Below are 18,179 nucleotides of genomic sequence, written 5' to 3' on the forward strand. Positions count from 1 at the left end.
GATGCAGTGGCTGGGGGAATTTTAGCTACTTGCACGATTTCACAATGATTACACTCTTAATTCATACAACACAATTTTATTTTAAAATTCTTTGCTACGCATAGAACACTGCTTAGCTTTAAGAAATACCACAAACATTAAGAACACAATAACTACATATATCAGAAACAATGCTCCAAATGCACTTCCTTAAAACAATTACAATTACAACTAAAAGTTAAATTTGAATCAATACTATTATTTTCATGATATTCTTACAATCCCAGAATTCCGAGAAGCCAAACACCTAAATATGGTTTCATTCCTCAGTAGTACAATTTAATGGGTTGGCCTCAGTAGTACGGTTCAATGGGCTGGCCTCAGCAATACAATTCAATGGGCTGGCCTCAATACTAATAGGACTAAGTCCCCTTCCTTCAGTCACTTTCAGGCACTCTGCGGCTTCAGCGTGAACTAAGAGATTCGTGTTCTTGGAAAGGGTGGTTCAGGTGATCAGTCTGATCCGGCCTACACTTGCGATTCTTCCTTCGTTGTTCTGCAAGTGAGGTTACCTCCAAATTAGGACAGTAGGTTACAGTTTTTGTTGAGTGAGTTGCCGTCTTGGGCCCCTCCTACCCAAACCTGTCACTACTCCCAAATTTGGGCTCGGATCTTTCTTAACAGATTCTTTTGCTGGGTTCAGTTTCTTTTCTTGACCATTTAATTACTTTGGGGAATTTCCTTTCTTTCCAAGCTTTTCAAAGGCTCCTAGGGTTTGATTTCTCGGAATGTGGGATGTTTGCTTAAGGGTCGTTTTTAGGTTAACTTTGTTAAAGGCCTCTAAAGATAAAATTCAAGAGTTAAGACTTTGAGCAAAGCTAGGACCTTCCACATGTAGGCCAAAACAATGGCCTAGATAAGAAGATGAATCTTGTCTTTTTCCTAAACTGGCTAATGGGCAACTATTACAAACATTCAAACTATTACATTCAATATGACACTTAGTATTGGCAGCTCTTCCCAGTTTTGAGTCTCCTGCAGATTTCATAGGGACACACTTGTGTACTTCATCACAGAGAGGGGTAGTTAGCTGTTGTTAGACTCACGTCAGTCAGTAGGCAAGATGATTATGTACCTTTATAGACTAACCAAATAAGATATATATGTAGCACAATATATATCTTATTCAATTCAGTCTATAAAGGTGTATCTCTACCCTGCCTCCTCATTGCCTCATAGTCACTGGTGAAACTTTTAAATGGGATAAATCCTAAAATGAATCCCTGTGGACCGCCACTACTAATGTTTTTCTATTCCAAAAGCTCATCTTTCAATATGAACAATTGTAGCCTCCTTGTTAATTAACTTTGTACTGACTTTATACTTCTTTTATTGACTGCAGTCTTCTCTGCCTTAAATAATATTTCCTAGGAGACACTGAATCAGAAGCTTGCCTTACATCTAGGTAAGTTAGGTCTACTGTAGTGCCTTTGTCTAAGGCTGTTGTTAAGACATGCGAGATGATCCTGATGCAGTTGGCTTTTGACAGAACTGTGAGGGTGTGTTTAGTCCATTTACTGTTTTCCCTGATTTCCTTCGTTATTCTTGCCTTCAAAATTTCCTGCAAACCATTGCTAAACCTGGTGATCAGTCTAATGGGCCTGTAGCCATTGAGGTGTCTCTTCCCTATTTTGAATGTAATACATTGGCTGTTCTCCAGTCCAGGGTGACAGCTTCCACAGTGGCAGTCATTATAAATGCTTTGTATTGAATCTGCAGTTTCATGTGGCAAACAGACCCCCCCTGCTGGCAATCTTTCTGGAGAGAATACTCGACCCAGCTTGCAACGTGTGAGAGACAGGTCATGCCATAAATGTTTGACTTCTATGCATAGGAGACAAACTATTGCCCACTGCCCAACAATCAAGTGTTTTCCTCAAGCAGAAAACTGAAAATAATAGAGCAGCTCCATCACAACACAGACTTATTATTTTAAAAGCAGGGTTTCACTTTTTGAGGGCTCCTATTGGCTCTAGTAGATATTCTGCTTGCCTGGGTAACAAAGAAATCGGAGGCATGTGATCTGCCAACCCTATAGAAGGAGCAGAGCTGATGGTCCCACAGCAGCATTTTATACATGGCAGATTCACTTCACAGAAGGGATGTAGTGGTGTGTGGGAAATCAAGGTACGGGGAAGGCTAAAAAAGCCCCACCTTGCCAAACAGTCACCATATCTTAGGCAGCCTCACGATCCCTCTTCCCCCATCTCCAGCTGTATGCAATCCTCTGTGCTCTTTCTGATCTCTTTTTTTCAAATGAGGGAACTGAGAAGCACTCTGGACCCTCAGAGTCTCTTTTTTTTAAAAGGAGGGTTTTATTTTCTGTAAGCTTGTTTCCTCAACCCCTGCCTTTGGCTCCAGTAGACATCCTGGTCACCTGGGTAACAAGCAAAGCAGAGGCATGTAATCCCATCAACCCTGGAAGGAAAAAACCATTCCGCCAAGCAGTTTGTTACTGGCTTTGATTACAGCTCCCTCACTCCCAAATACGGTGTAATGGCTGGATTTTGGAGCCTGTGCACTGACAAGAATCCAGCAATTGCCTTGCCACGCAAACACAATGGGGGATAGTTTTCCTGCTTTAACAACAAATGTTGTAGAAGGCCATGCGGTGGCAGTCTCAGATGAACTACCCCAGCCTGGGACTGCGGGAGTCATGGCAGTGTCCCTGGGTTCTTTCTTACCAGGCTCCTTCCCACACCGTGGGGTCTGCTGAACTAGCTTGAGGGGCAAAGCAATGTGCAGTGACTCAGTATTGGCAAGGACTCTTGGGCATTGACCTGGGGTGGTTGGTAAGTGTTTGTTTGTAACTACCAAGAAGGGCAGAGGCTCGGGCAGAGGCTCAGCCAGTGTGAAGGCTTTTCTGATCTACGAGCCTGATGAATCAGGTCACACAGGCAGGTTTGTGCTTTTGCAGCAGACTGAAGGGGTAAAGAGCACAGAGATATGGAGGGCCGACACTGCAGACCGGAAAAGGACGGCAAGAGAGGATAAGCATCTCCCCCCCGCTTTCTGTCTGACAGCTGATGTGAGGAGACTACCCTGGGCAGTGATGAACGTCAGTGTGTGAACATGGATCCAGGCAGACCTGTGAATAAAGCCATAGTGGGGAAGGGGGTGGCTGTGCTTGTGATCCACAACCTGAGCAATGGGGCAATGAGTGTGGTCACTGCACTAAGGATCAGTCTTCAATGGGCATGGCCTGCAGGCAGTCATTTCACGCTCCAGCTCTGCCTCAGCCCTGATGTATGGTTAATGATTGCTGGGTGGTGCCCTCTGTTCTCAGTTCTCGATCTCTCAGGAGCGTGCTCTGGTGAGGCAGTCAATGTGGTGCAGGGTTTGAAGGAGGAAAGTGTTCAGGCTCATTTGCATGCTTGCCCAGTGAGAATACGTGTAGCTCTTCTGCTTTAGTTGCACTTTATGTCCTGTTTTTTGCTGGCACTGCTGACAGAGAGCAGAGCCCTGCAAGACTCTGCTTTTGCATTTTGTCTCCTAGAATTTCCTGCTGGTTTTGGATGAGTCTATTCCTAGCGGAGCTAATCTCCATGGAGGGATGTGCCAGGAGCATTCAGGGACTGTGGCTGGTCAGCAGGAAGAAGGGCACATACTTCAGACTTCCTCAGACCATTCCTGCTGGTGCACATGCAGTGGTCTCCCATTACTGCTTCCTTTTGTATTTTGTATTACTTTACAGTTTGGTGGTACCCTGGACAGCAGCGAAAGCTGGTAAGGAGAGCAGAGGTCTATGAATCAGGACTGCTTGCTTATTCATGTGACTCATGAAATAATATTTTAGTGCGTCTGAAGCTCTGTCCCTCTGTATTGTGAAAATAACAGGCCTTATTGTTACAGGAGTGCTGTGAAAAATTAGTTTTTGCCTGAGTGGCTTGAGCACCTCAAACCAGTGTAATATAGTCATTATACCAAATAATTAGAAACAGAAGAGAGAAAGCTAACACTTCAAGACAACAGTCTTTCCTGCCCAAACCTACATCCATGCTACAAGCAAGGAGCACTGCCCAATCACAGTCCAAATCCTATAGTATTATTCCCATGACTTTCGTTTCTTTTTCAAACCCAGTGAAAAGTTGTGTTCATACAATCAATAGCAGGCCTGCACTGGTTGTAGTTTGCAGTTTGCAGCTCCAGCCCCAGCTCTAGCTCCTCCTGGATTTGAATTATTGCTGGGCCAGGTCAGAATTTTGCAATTGTCTTGTGCTCTGGGGGGCCGTGGCTGGAGGCACAGGGGTGACTCCAGGGGGCAGAGACCAGGGTGCAGGGCAGTGCCATGGTGGGCACTGCTTGATGATGGAGGGATGCAGCCTTGAGGAACATGCAGCCCTGGACTGCTAGCGACCTGCTGTCCCATGGGCCGATGCCGAGCTCTGCTGTCTCCCTGCAGGATGTTCTCCTTTTAATGGTCTCTCTCATTTTTAATGGTCTTGATGTTTCACGGTTCATACTGTTCTTTCTTTGGCAGTGTTGATGTCTCTTAGCTCTTCCTAGTTAATGTCTCTCTCCCATTTTTACAGCCTTGCAGACTGTCTTCAGCTGTAGCTAAAAATCATAACTCCGGTGTGGTAGTATTGACTCAGGTATAGAAATGAGTGACAGTGAAGTACTTTAGGCACTGCCAAGACCTTCATGAAGGCTAGATTTTGTTTCATGAATCTGAATAAGAGAGGGACTTGTAACTATAATGATTGCAGGACTAATGATATAATATCCTTTGATTATTTCTCACCCAATGTATTGTTTTTTAAATTTTATATATATTCTAGCAAATGAGTGTGTATTCCAATAGTTATATTTGCTTTTTGCCTTGATCTTAAACTGAATACTCTCCCCCTCCCCCCAGCATGTTGATAAAGCCTCTAGCGTCTCTTTAACTGGACAAAAATGTGTTGTGTTATATGTGATGATGTGTCGCACCATTTGCACCCCTTTTCCAAAATGAATCTATGAATCTATGAAAATCCTACATCTGAAGCTGTCCCTGGGGAGGAGTCTCAAATTTAGGCTTTGAATTGCCACACCGGTGTTCTCTGCCCCTTTGCTAGTTTTCTCTGCTTGCACCTGAGACAGGCCATCATGGGATGGAAAGTGCCCAACCTGGATGGGGAGCTGGGTGCGGTGTAGCACCGCTGGGGCTGTACATGGCCAATCCAATTTCAGTCCTTCCCAATGTGTCCTGATAAAAACTAATTAAATCTGTGTTGCAAACACCCTGCAGAGGGTTCAGCTGCTGAGCAGGGAGTGGAGAGAAGGGAACTTTATGTCCAAGTGGACAGGACTATAAACTGGGCTTAAAACCCCTAGGACATGTGGTTTCTCTGAAATGCTAGGGGTGGCACTTCCTATGCTGGCTCACAGGACTCTTCCCTTGTGAACAGGCCCTGACAAAGGGAGCATTCACATGTGTGAAAGGTTGAGTTGCACCCAGACCGATGTCAGGGAGGTTCCTTAGAGCTTGAAACATGAGCAGAGTTTGGCCCAGAATCCAGAGAGGCTAGTGAGGAAACAGCTAAACGGGCTGTGGCCAGAGCTCCCTCTGATTGTCCTCAGTGGCAGAGGCCTGATGTGCACAAGAGCCGGCTCAGGCCCAAGAAAGATCTCCCTGACCCAGAAGCCCTAGGGGACTGTGGGACTGGACTTTGAGGGGCTGCAGAAGAAGGTTTTCCCTTCCAGGTCATGGACAAATCTTTTAAGCCTTTCTTCTTTCCTTTTTTTATGGATAGACTGTGGTGACACACTTGCTTTTAGCTCAGTCTTGGCCTTGGCCTGCTAAACTAGCCATTGGGCCACTGTGGAGTGGCCCTATAGCATTATTTTTCTTTCTTTTTTTTTCCGCTTTAAAACTAATGGGAGGAAACCAGGGAGGAGATGAGACTATACAAGGTTCTAGGCAACTGCAGGTAATGCTGTTTCCCCTAGTCTCAAAATAATTCTTGCTCATTGTGAGAAGAGAGCAGGTGATGACATGGCACTGAACACTGACAGGACTGAGGCCCCTGCACATTGAGGCTAGGGACAGCCATTTAAAAAGCCTGAGCTTGAACTGATTCAATCTTTGGAGGTTTCATAGTTTCATAGCTAGTAGGGCCAGAAGGGACCTGAGCAGATCATCAAGTCCCACCTCCTGCCATGGGCAGGAAAGGATGCCGGGGTCAAATGACCCCGACTAAGTGATTGCCTAGCCTTCTTTTGAAGCCCCCCATGGTAGAAGCGAGCACCACCTCCCTTGAAAGTTGGTTCCAGATCCTCACCGCCCTGACTGTGAAGTAGCGCCTCCTGATACCTAGCTTGAACCTACTCTCAATCAACTTGTGGCTGTTATTCCTTATCACTCCCGGGAGTGCTCAGGGGAACAGGGACTCTCCCATTTCCCACAGGTCCCCCTGGTGAGTTTATAGATGGCCACCAGATCCTCCCTCAGCCTTCTCTTGTGGAGGCTGAACAGGTTCAGGTCTCGTAGCCTCTCCTCACAGGGCCTGCCCTGCTGTCCCTGGATCATGTGAGTGGCCCTCCTCTGGACCCTCTCGATGCTGTCCACATCCCTCCTGAAGTGCGGTGCCTAGAGCTGGACACAGTACTCCAACTGCGGCCTGACCAATGTCGCATAGAGGGGGAGGATCACCTCCCTGGACCTGCTCGTGATGCATCTGTGGATGCATGACAAGGTGTGGATAGCCTTCCTGACTGCATCCCCACACTGGCAGCCCACGTTCATCTTGGAATCACTAATGACTCCAAGATCTTTTTCTGCCTCTGTGCTGACAAGAGGGGAGTTCCCCAGCCTGTAGGCATGCTGCTGGTGCTTCCTCCCCAGGTGCAGTGCCCTGCATTTGTCAGTATTGAATCCTATCCTGTTCTCATCCGCCCTCCCCTGTAACCTGTCCAGATCTAGCTGCAGCCTGTCCTTCCCTTCTAGTGTGCCCACCTCTCCCCACATCTTAGTGTCATCTGCAAATTTGAACAAGGTGCTGTTCACCCCCTCGTCCAAGTTGCTGATGAAGATGTTGAATGGTGTGGGCCTGAGGACTGAGACAATTCCCTCAGCACCCTGGGGTGGAGATCATCTGGACCTGCTGATTTAAACACGTCCAGCTGCACCAGAAGTTCCTTAACTAGGTCCTCTCTGACCCTAGGCCTGGCGGTGGCTGTCCTGAATTCATCCGGGATCCTGGTGCAGGGAATGTTCTGATCTCTGCTCAGAAAAACGGAGGCAAAGAACTTGTTAAAGAGGTCAGCTTTATCATCTGGTGCAACCACCAGATTGCCAAGCGTGTCCTGCAGGGCCCCACATTACCCGGTGCCTTCTTTTTACTTCCTATGTATTTAAAAAAAGACTTCTTGTTTTCTTTGATTCTGGTCGCTAGTCCTAGTTCTGTCTCCACCTTAGCCTTCCTAACAGCCCCACTACAGTCTCGAGCAACAGAGGTATAATCCTCCTTGGTGATAGTCCCTCCCTTCCATGGGGTGTCCATTTCCTTTTTAGCTTTCAGACTTTTCTGAATGCTTCGGTGAGCCATGGGGGCTTTTGACCGCTCTTGCCCCCTTTGATTTGCGTTGGGACTGTCACTCTTTGGGCTCAGAGGATTGTGTCCTTAAGGAACGATCACTCGTCTTGGACTCCCAACTCCCCTACCCTCCAGGACCTCAGTGCTTCTCCGACTAATCTCCTTAACTCATTGAAATCGGCCCTCCTGAAGTCAAGGGCTACTGCCTTGCTGCAGGCTTTTGACATCCTGTGCTGGATAATGAATTCCAGTAGGTGATGTTAAGTGCGGGGCTATTCCTCCAGGATGGAAGCAGGTGGTATATTAAAGCCACTAGAAGAACATGGGGCTGGTGCACCGGGGTGAGATTAATGGGTTGGCTCCAAACGCTGTCACTGCTGGGGTTTCCAGCTGTTTCGGGCCAAAGCCTCCCAGTTCTACCCAGTGCTTTGATGCCACCTTGAACGGCCCAAATGTGCTTTTGATCCTGGAAGGCTACAGGCAGGATAGCATATCCCTGGTGCTGTATAAGCCAGAAACCCTTTCTTCTTTTTCTCCCTCAAGAATTTTTTTCGTGTTCTTGGTAATAAGACTAGATCCCTTGGAGGCTGTGACATGCTGCCCAAGACAGTACTCATTAGTGTTGCCCCACGTGTAGTGCTGGTACGTAAATGTGGTTTGTTTTTGAAGCAAAGCCCTTCCTTAAGCCAGCCCTCTTGTCTGGTCTACTTCCCTGTATTGCAGGACACAGGTTTAGAGACACAACTTTGTACAATTTCCTGAGTTTTGGTGGTGCGAGGTGAGGTCTCTACCCTGTAAAACCTGTTCAACTATGTCAGCAGTGCCCGGGTGTAGACGCAACGTGTGCTGACAGAAGAATCTGGCCGTCTTCCCCAACAGCATGAGAGAAGCTGATACAGGCACCTTTCTGTGGCAGAGCTGCATCTACCCCAGAGGTTTTGCTGGCAGAGCTGTGTCTGTGAGGAGTGTGATATATTTTCAAAGCTGTGTGAGCAAAACTTTTCAACCCAAGCTGCACTGGGAGCTAATCTTTTGGGCATAGCCACATTTACAATGCATGTTATTAATGCATCAGAGGAGGATGTGGTGGGGGTGAATCTCATGGCTGGGGCACTGGGTAGAACACAGGAGATCCTGAAAGAGATTTTCTGCATGGCTTTAGCCAAGTTGCACCTAGTGCCTCCTTGTTGGCTGTCTGCGCCTCAGCCTGGCAGCTTATTGCAGGGGAATGGTCTCACACAGACTCTGGTTGAGTGCTGGACACAATGTGGTTCTCATTCCCTGGAGACCCTAATGTGGTCAGTCCCCAGTTTACATTCTCCTAGTTCCCTGTACCCAGGGACTTCTGTCACCCGGGTTCAGCCCCACCTCAGTCTTGCAGGGTGCTGTCAAGAGGCTCTCATCACCAGTTTTTTAACCCCTCATTGCTCCAAGACTGAATTCAAGATAGTTCTTAGAGTAGCTGAAGACTGTTCCCAGGCAGTCAGCAAGCACTCATGTGGCCCCTGCTATGGAGAGCATCCCTGCAGACACCAGTTCACTTGGGGACTCCCCAGGGAGATCTGCAGTCCCTGGGAGTCCATCTTCTGAGGAGCCAAGACCCTGCACAGTCACACGAGGACATGTACATGCATCACAGGGCCTGTGTCCTGCTCCACAGACTGGAAGCACGAGTGCAGTGGGGATATCAACATAACAGCATGGTCACACACACTCCATCCCTTGTGCCCGTCCATCCTGTACCTGTGTTGTGCAGACAGAACTGGTCTGATGGGTCACAGTTGCCAAATTGGTAGAGTGCTTCTTGATGAGAACTCTGGATTTTAGCCTGTTTTTTAATTCTCCCTTAGAGAAAGGTACCATTTTTGCTGTAGGAATATTTCTGGGCAGTATTTCTTCCTTCTAGTGATGGTGGGCACAAGGTGCAAACTGGGTATGGACTGGGTGTGCACCATAACGTGCACTTGCCTGTGGCTGTATATAATCTGTCCATGAGTGCAGCAAGGATAAGAACAACACAACAGTATCGTTCATCACACTCAATCCCTTGTCCCAGTTCATCCTGTACTTGTGCTGTGCAGACATAGAACAGCCTTGGTGGGTCACAGTCACCAAACTGGCAGAGCACTGCTGATGAGAAGCCTGGATTTTAGCTTGGTATTTTAAGTCTCCCTTTGGGACTGGTACCATCATTTCTATTTGGATATTTCGGGGAAGTATCTCTTCCTGCTAGTGGCGGCAGGCACAAGGTGCAAACTGGGTGTGCATCATAATACACACATGTAACTGTGTATGTAATCTCTCCATGATGAACGTGTCAAATACACTGCCTTGGTTCAGACAGGAGCTAACAATTTTGTATGGCATTAAGTGAGCAAGTGCTGAAATATTGCAACAGTGTCCCCGCACAATTTGCTTTCCTTATAAAGAGGACACGTAGACCATCTCAATGGCCTAGACTGGTGCATGAGATGTAAATTTTGTGATGCAGGTAAGGGAGGGGCTGTGCCATGTTGAATGTGAATGCATTTCCCCATCCTCCCACAGAAAAAGCAGTCTCATTGTTTGGGCACAGGATCAGACGTCCAGAGACTGGGTTTCTGAGTCTGATTTCTGTCTGCATCCCTCTGGAGCCTGGCAGAAGTTACCTGGCTTAGGATTTAACTGTGGTTATTTTTCTGCTGATTTTTAAGGTGGAAAAAAATCATCCCAGAAGTGTTTATTTCAGTAGACTAAAGAGAGTAAACATTTTATTATTTAGGAAAACAGTGCTGATTTTTAAAAATTTTTGAAAAGTATATTTCTCTCTCTATATAGTTAATATATATGCAGCATCCCAGATAAGCATTTCCACACAAACCTTAAAATGCATTTAAAACCCACAGACTCGTTACAGTGGTCACCGCTGTGCACCCGTGCTCCCGTCTGCAGTCCTTTCCATAACACAGTCTCTTTGTTTTCACCCCACTGTTGGGGTTTACATTGTCCGCTTATTCCCTGTCTTTGTTGTTGTCACTGTCATGCTCACTGTTGCTTCCACCATGCTGCCCCTGCTGTTGTCATTGTCACTGTTTTGAGGTCCGGTTGTGTTGCTGTCATCTTTGTTATCGCTAATCACTCCGTCTTTCAGAGTGTTTTTGAATAGCCTTTGCCAAGAGTCCCTTTGCCAAGTGGAGTTGGTCGCCTCTTTTCTGTCCTCTCCCACCGCTTTTCTGTAGTAGGACTGGAGGTCCCTCAGAAACATTTTTGACACCGTCTGTTTTCTCAAGCTCTGTGTGTCTGTACACCAGTAGGTTCCTGCATTGCCACAGGGCGCTCCTGACACAGGACACAAACTGGTAAAAAACAAGCTGACTAGGACCAACCACAGGAAGATACAGAAGGCAATCAGAGACAGAGACATACTATCAATCGTGGAGATGCTCCCTGAAGATGACTGCCAAGCCGTCTGGAACTGGATCTTCCACAAGGACCTACGAAAGGACCACAGAGACTTGAACTGGCTAATAGTGCACTGTGCTCTCCCAGTGAGGCCATGGAGACACGGAGAGGGATGAGGGACTTGAGCCAAGTGCCCCAGAAAAACCTGCCAAGATGGAAGAGAGACCATCAACCACTTCCTGTGGCTCTCCCCTACACCAATGGAGTATGGAAAAAGGTAAGCTGCTCCTTGAAAAGGTGACAGGAGTCAGGTTGATGACAAGGGAGGTGGCACTGTATGGACACCTAACTAAACAGCAGGAAAAGAGTGCGGGTGGGAGCCTGTGACTTTTGTCAGCTCCAGCTCCTCCTCATTGTATCTTGTAGCTGGGGGAGGTCAGAGCCCTGCCTTTCAAGCTGTGGGTAAGGAGCAGCTGGTCTAGTGCAGAAGATAGAAGTGGGACTTTAAGCTACCTTTGTGCATTAAGCTCCTGGTTGTGGGACCATTGTGGTCTGGTCCCCAGCATGAATTAGAGCAACTTGAAGTCTGCTTTGTTTTTCCAAGGCCCAAATGGCCCCTAGTTAGCCACTGTGGCATGTCCGGCTCAGCTCAAGTGATTCGCAGTCAGATGGTAGCCTTTTGCATCCACCCTGAGGTTACTTTGCTCAGGGAGTATCGGAGGGGAGAGCAGGTGGTGCAATGTACCTGGCAGCACTTGTTCAGTGGGGCAGCATGCTCAGCCCCAGGGAGTCTCATGCCATACAGGGGTGTCTCAGCACAGGGTGTGCACCTGCATTTTCTCTTATTTGTGCTGCCCAGGGCTTATCAGAGTCAAGGGCTCTGCTTTGTGCCCAGGGCTGGGAGTGGCAGCTGATCATGGTTCCCAGCCTCAGTCTCACAGGCATGTTGGAACCCTTAACTCCAATGCACCCCCTGGGCTGGGAATGGCAGTCAGCTAACTGGTGCTCCCAGCCTTAAGGGTGCATAGGAATCAAGTGGTCCCACATGCTCCTGAGGCTGGGAGCCCAGCCACACCAGCTATTTAAGGCATGATGGGAACCAGCCATAAAGACATTTCAGGTATGTTTTGTAATAACTTTGTGGCTTATCCCTTGTTTTATCGTGTCATTTGTTGTTTCTTTCTCCCCTTGGTCAGCAGGGGAGTGGTAAGAAATTTCAGTCTGGCTTATGGTGCAGGCTGCCTATGGGGCAAGCAATCACATTTGTCAGTGCCTGCTCCCCCTCCACAGTGTGACCACATAACTAATGTGAGCATTCTGAATGCCCTAGTGAGGAACAATACAGAGACCTGGGCTCATATCCCAGGATTCAGAGTCCCCACTCCCACCTCTCTGTGCTCTCCAATGCAAGGGCATTATGGAGTGATTTATTTATTTCCGCTTAGGATTATGTGAAGAAAGAATCTAGACCGTTGACCACTGATTTCCTGGTAGGATGGTGGCAGCTGCAGCCTGCCTTCCCCTGCTGCCTCTGCACCCTTCTGTCTCCCCCCTGCACCCTCTTTCCTCCATCTCCCTGCCCCATGCATCCTCTGGTCCCTCACCTGCCTCTCCCCTTACCCATCTAGGCAGGATTGGTGCACACTACAGCCTGAGGAACTGAGCACAGCCCCAGGCCAGGCCCACAGCAGGGCTGGGCTGGGGCTGTGCTCCATGTTCAATGCCCCAGGCTAGAATGGGGACAAAGCCTGAAGGTGCAGTGCAGAGGCTGGCAGGGAGTGAGGAGAGCAGAGCAGCTTGTTACTGACTTTGATTACAGCTCCCGCACTCCCAAATACATTGCAAAGGCTGGATTTTGGAGCCTGAGCACTGACAAGGATCCATCTATTGTCTTGCCATGCCCAGCACAATGGGGGATAGTTTTCCTACTTTATGGAAACAAATGGTGTAGAAGGCCATGTGGTGGCAGTCGTCATACATGAATTACCCCAGCCTGGGACTGCTGGAGTCATGGCAGTGTTTCTGGGTTCTTTCTTACCAGGCTCCTTCCCACATCGTTAGGTCTGCTGAACTAGCTTGGGGGGCCAATAATGTGCAGTGACTCAGTATTGCCAAGGACACTGACTGGGTGGTTACTAGGTGTTTGTTCATAACTAGCCAGAGGGGCAGAGGATGTTCTGATCCATGAGCCTGATGAATCAGGTCATGCAGGCAGGTTTGTGCTTTTGCAGCAGTTTGGCGGGGTGAAGACCACAGAGACATCAAGGGCTAGAGCACAGGCAGGAAAAGGGGGGCGAGAAAGGGTAAGTGACAAGCATCTTCCTCTCCCTCTCTCTGTCTGACAGGTGACGTGAGGAGATTACGCTGAGCAGTGATGAGTGTCAGAGGAGTGTGAGCAAGGATCCGGGCAAGCCTATGAATAAAGCCACAGGGGAGCCACGCATGTGATCCACAACCTGAGCAATGGGAGCTCAAGCCTTCTGGGCACTGAACAGGTGGCATGGGGGATTGACCATGCAGCAGAGTCCCTGGAGTTCTGGAGTTCTCTTCCCACTGTATCTGCTTTGTTGCAGGACCCTCAGCAAGTCATGTCACTCTTCTTTGCCTCCGTTTCCCTGCTGGAAAATGACCACCTGGGGCAATAGTCACTGCACTAAGGATCAGTCTTCAATGGACATGTTTTGCAGGCAGTCATTTCACCCTTCAGCTCTGCCTCAGCCCTGACGTATAGTTAAAGCTTGCTGGGTGACTTTCCAGTGGTGCTCTCTGTTCTCAGTTCTTGATCTCTCAGGAGCATGGTCTGGTGATGCAGTCAATGTGATGCTGGGTTGGAAGGAGGAAAGTATCTAGGCTCGTTTGCATGTCTGCCTAATGAGAATAAGTGTAGCTCTTCTGGTTTAGTAGCATTTTATGCCATTTTAATGCTGACTGAGAGCAGAGCCCTGCAAGTCTCTGCTGGTGCATTTCATTCCCTTGTATTTCCTCCTAGTTTTGGACAAGTCTATTCCTAGCAAAGCTAATCACCATGGAGGGCTGTGCCAGGAGAGTTCAGGCATGGCGATGTGTCAGCAGGAAGAAGGGCTGTGGAGGAGTATTGATCTTTAGTCCATTTGTGGGGTAGGGTCCCAGAATTAAAATACAAGTGATGATGAAGCCTGCATAGTTTGTCTTGTTTGTGTGAACTCAGTATCCTTTCAAGGGAAATGCTTCTCTGGCATGGTCCTGGGACTTATTTTCCTCATTTTGTCTTTGAGAAGCATACACAGAAAGGGGAACAGTGCTGTAGTCAGAAGTCACATGAAAATCTCATTGCCCATCATCATGTGAATGGAAATAGATACTGAGGGGAGGGAAGTAACACCTGAAGATCTAAGTTTTGGTCTGGCTATGGTGCTCCATGTGATCTTGAGCAGCTGGCTTCATAGCTCTGTGCTCTGCTGCCCTAGCTATAAAATGGGGCATTTACAAAATTTTTATTCTGCCTCATTTTTAAAACCATGGGCCACATACTTATAGGCTGTAGTGTGATGAAAGACCATTCTGCTCATTTGGTCCTTTCTCCATCTGGATGGCCAGAGAACTTCCACCAAATTTTTCTTCACTGAGTCCAATATTCTTCAGCTGCTTTACAGCACATCCCTTCCTAGAAAGGCATCTGGATGTGATTTCTCAGTTCAGGGCAGAGAGAATAAACCAGCCCCTTTTTACTTCTGCTTGCCAAAACCATACAAATTTAAGGCAAATAGAGAGAGAGAGATAATAAGTACCTGAAGTCTATAAAGTTCAAGGCCATCTTTTATTGCAAGACACCATGGAACTGTAAAATGATTGCAGTAGAAACTGGCACGGTCTTCTGTTTACAGGACTGTGTTAGCACAATTCACCTCTCATCATAATAGTAATGGGACAGGTACTTACTTATCTACTTGATTCTAAGATGAGGTTCCCCCACTTGACATGGGGTGAGGCCCCCATCCTAAAATTGTGTATGAGGTGGAGGTGGGTGGTGTGGCCTAGACTCCAGCACCTATGCATGGTTGGGGCCATAGCCGTCCTATGCATGGGTGGGGCCATAGCTGCAGCTGCTGCCTGCCTCCCCCTGCTGCCTCTGCACCCTGCTATCTCCCCCCTGCACCCTCTTTCCTCCATCTCCCTGCCCCATTCAGCCTCTAGTCCCTCACCTGCCTCTTTCCCTACCCACCTAGGCAGGATCGGTGCATACTACAGCCTGGGGAACTGAGCACAGCCCCTGCCCAGCCCCACAACAGGGCTGGGCTGGGGCTGTGCTCCACATTCAATGCCTCAGGCTAGAATGGGGACAAAGCCTGAAAGTGCAGTGCAGAGGCTGGCAGAGAGCAGGGAGAGCAGAGACTGTGGGAGGAGGTGGGGCATAAGGCTGTGGAGGGGCAGGCAGGGGACAGAGGTGGTAGGAAGGCAGGCACAAGCAGGGTGTAAGTTACTTGGCCTCCCCACACCACCTGACCCCCACTGCCTGCCCCCTGAAGCAGTGGGACGGATGAATTAAATGTGACCCTCCAATAATTAGATTCTATACATGGAGAACGTATACATTTGTCATAATTTCCCATGTATAGAATCTGTACCTTACATTTGTACCAGTTAACCTAACAGTTATGACAGAGCTCTGACCTCCCGGGGGCAGCTTTGACATTTATATCAGTATTTCTGTTCCCAAAACAAATGAAATCGCAGGTGAAATGGGCATCCTTCTCCTTTTAAATCACTTCAGGCTTCCTTAGACCATCACTGCTGCTGCACACACTGCATGCTCTTATTGCTTACTCTTGTATTGTGCATTAGTTTATAGTTTGTTGGTACCCAGGTCAACATGCGAAAGCTGGTAAGGAGAGCAGAGGTCTATGAATCAGGATGACTTAGCTCTGCTACTTCATGTGACTTACAGAACAGTCCCATTATTTCAGTGTGTCTGAAGCTCTGTCCCTTTGTAACATGAGAATAGCAGGCCTTAGTGTTACAGGAGTGCTGTGAAAAATCAATTTTTGCCTGAGTGTCTTTAACTCCTCAGACAAAAGTGTATTACTGTCATGAAACCAAGTAATTACAAACAGAAGAGAGAAAGCTAACACTGCTGGACATCAGTGTTTCCTGCCCACACCTAGATCTATGCTACAAGCAATGCTGTCTACTCTCATTCCAAGTCCCATAGTAATATTCCCATGTCTTCCTTTCCTTTTTCAGACACAGTGAAAAGTTGTGTTCAGACAAATATATTAATCACAGGCTTGAATTGGTTGATTGCTACTGCAATTTGTTTTTAACCCCACTGAATATAGCTGTTATATTTGTTACTCGAACATCAAAACAGTGATGAAAATCAAGAACGGGATTGGCTTCATTGATGCTTCACATGCATGTTGAGAGAGATGGAAACAGCATACAAAGAGTTTACCAAGTGAAAAGTGCATGGGTCTTTAAAATCTAGGATCACTTTTTATAGCTTTCTGTTATTTGTCACCAGAGCAGCTTCATTATTCTATTCCACAAATTCACTGGTATCCAAATACTACTTCTAATATTTTTCCTGCTATTTGACTATCCAAAAATGATTGGGAAGCATGTTTCAGTGAATTTCAGTGATATATACTGGATAAACATGATTTCCTGCCTGCCCAGACTGGTGCCTTTATATAAGCCATACAACAATAAGATTGATGGTTTCAAATGACTGGAAACTGTTAGTCATTTGGCTAATTGCCACATTAAATTTTCATGACTGGGAAATGGTTAATTCAGTTAGTTGTTCCTCTGTCCTGCACATCTGTGGAGTGTTACAATCCCTGTCTTGCAAAACTGCCTTTCAGCAGGGAAATGGTGAGAACTTTCAGTCTGGCCTATGGTGCAAGTAGTCACATTTGTCAGTGCCTGCTCCCCCACCAGTGTGATCACATAAGTGATGTGAGCAGTCTGCCCTAGTGAGGAACAATACAGAGACCTGGGCTCATGTCCCAGGATTCAGAGTCCCCACTCGCTGTCTCTCTGTGCAAGGTCATTATGGAGTGATTAATTTATTTCCCCTTGAGATTGTGAGAAGAAATGGTCTAGACCAGTGTATCTCAACCCATGGGTTGTGACCCAAAAGTGGGTCACAAAAACATAGCAAAGGGTCGTGAACAAACTTTAAAAATGCTTGGGACTGGGGGGAGCGGGAGGAGGCCGGCAGGGGTGCCAAGTACGTATGTGTACATGCACACATGCACATGGTAGCCAGGCAGTGGTGGAGAGCAGCTTCCTGCAGGTAAGTGGAGGGGCGGGGGGAAGGGCGGGAGCGGGACTAGATGACTTGTTGGGAGGGGATGTCCCCCTCCCGATTTCTGCAACCACACTGGGCACGGGGCTGCAGCCTGGCTGGACCAGCACTGGCAGGAGCTGCCTTTATGGCCCAGCAGGTAGGACCCAGCATGGATGGGCAGATCAGGGCAGTTGGGCTTGTTGCTGCTGCTGCTGCCAGGACCTGCCACACACCAACTGTGCTATCAGTAGCGTGAGGAGTAGTAAGTGGAAGGAAGGTGTGTCGTGCTGCCCTTGCCTCTTCTTGCCACCGATTGTTCACATGCTGGGCCACCGCCCTACCCCACTGCCATGGCCCAGCTGCCACCACTGCTCCTCCCAGGCTGTGACTCTACCCTGGAAGGGAGGTGTGTGAGGGGCAGCCCAGGTGGCTCCTGCCAGATCCAGCCAGGCTACAGCCCCATGCCCACTGTGGGTGCAGAAACTGGAGCTGGGAGGGGGGATGCATGTGCATACCCAACCCCTGCCCCACAGACTGGGGGGCTGGGTCCTGGGGATGCAGGGCAGTGGGTCAAGAGTGAGGGGCACTGGTAGGGCCAGGGGGCTGTGTCAGGAGTGAGGTGCAATGGCAGGGCCAGAGGGTGCTAGTAGGGAGTGAGGGGGGGCCCTCAAGTCCGAAGAGGTTGAGAACCACTGGTCTAGACCACTGATTTCCTGGTGGGATGGGGACACATGCTGCTGTCTGCTACAGGCTCTCCCTTGCCATCAGGATCAAGGGCTACCACATGTCTTGGAGGCAGCAGCCATGAATGGCTGTGCCTGACAGCTGAATGAGAACAAGCTGATGCTGCAGATTGGCTTGTTCTGACACCGGTATTGCCTTGCGCATGATTCAGATGTGCTTGCTCTTCACAAGGTTTGCAGGCTTAAGTAAGATAATGGGATAGACTAGGTAGCCAACATTTGTGA

Source organism: Alligator mississippiensis, chromosome 13, assembly GCF_030867095.1.
Source record: "Alligator mississippiensis isolate rAllMis1 chromosome 13, rAllMis1, whole genome shotgun sequence".
Lineage (NCBI taxonomy): Eukaryota > Metazoa > Chordata > Crocodylia > Alligatoridae > Alligator > Alligator mississippiensis.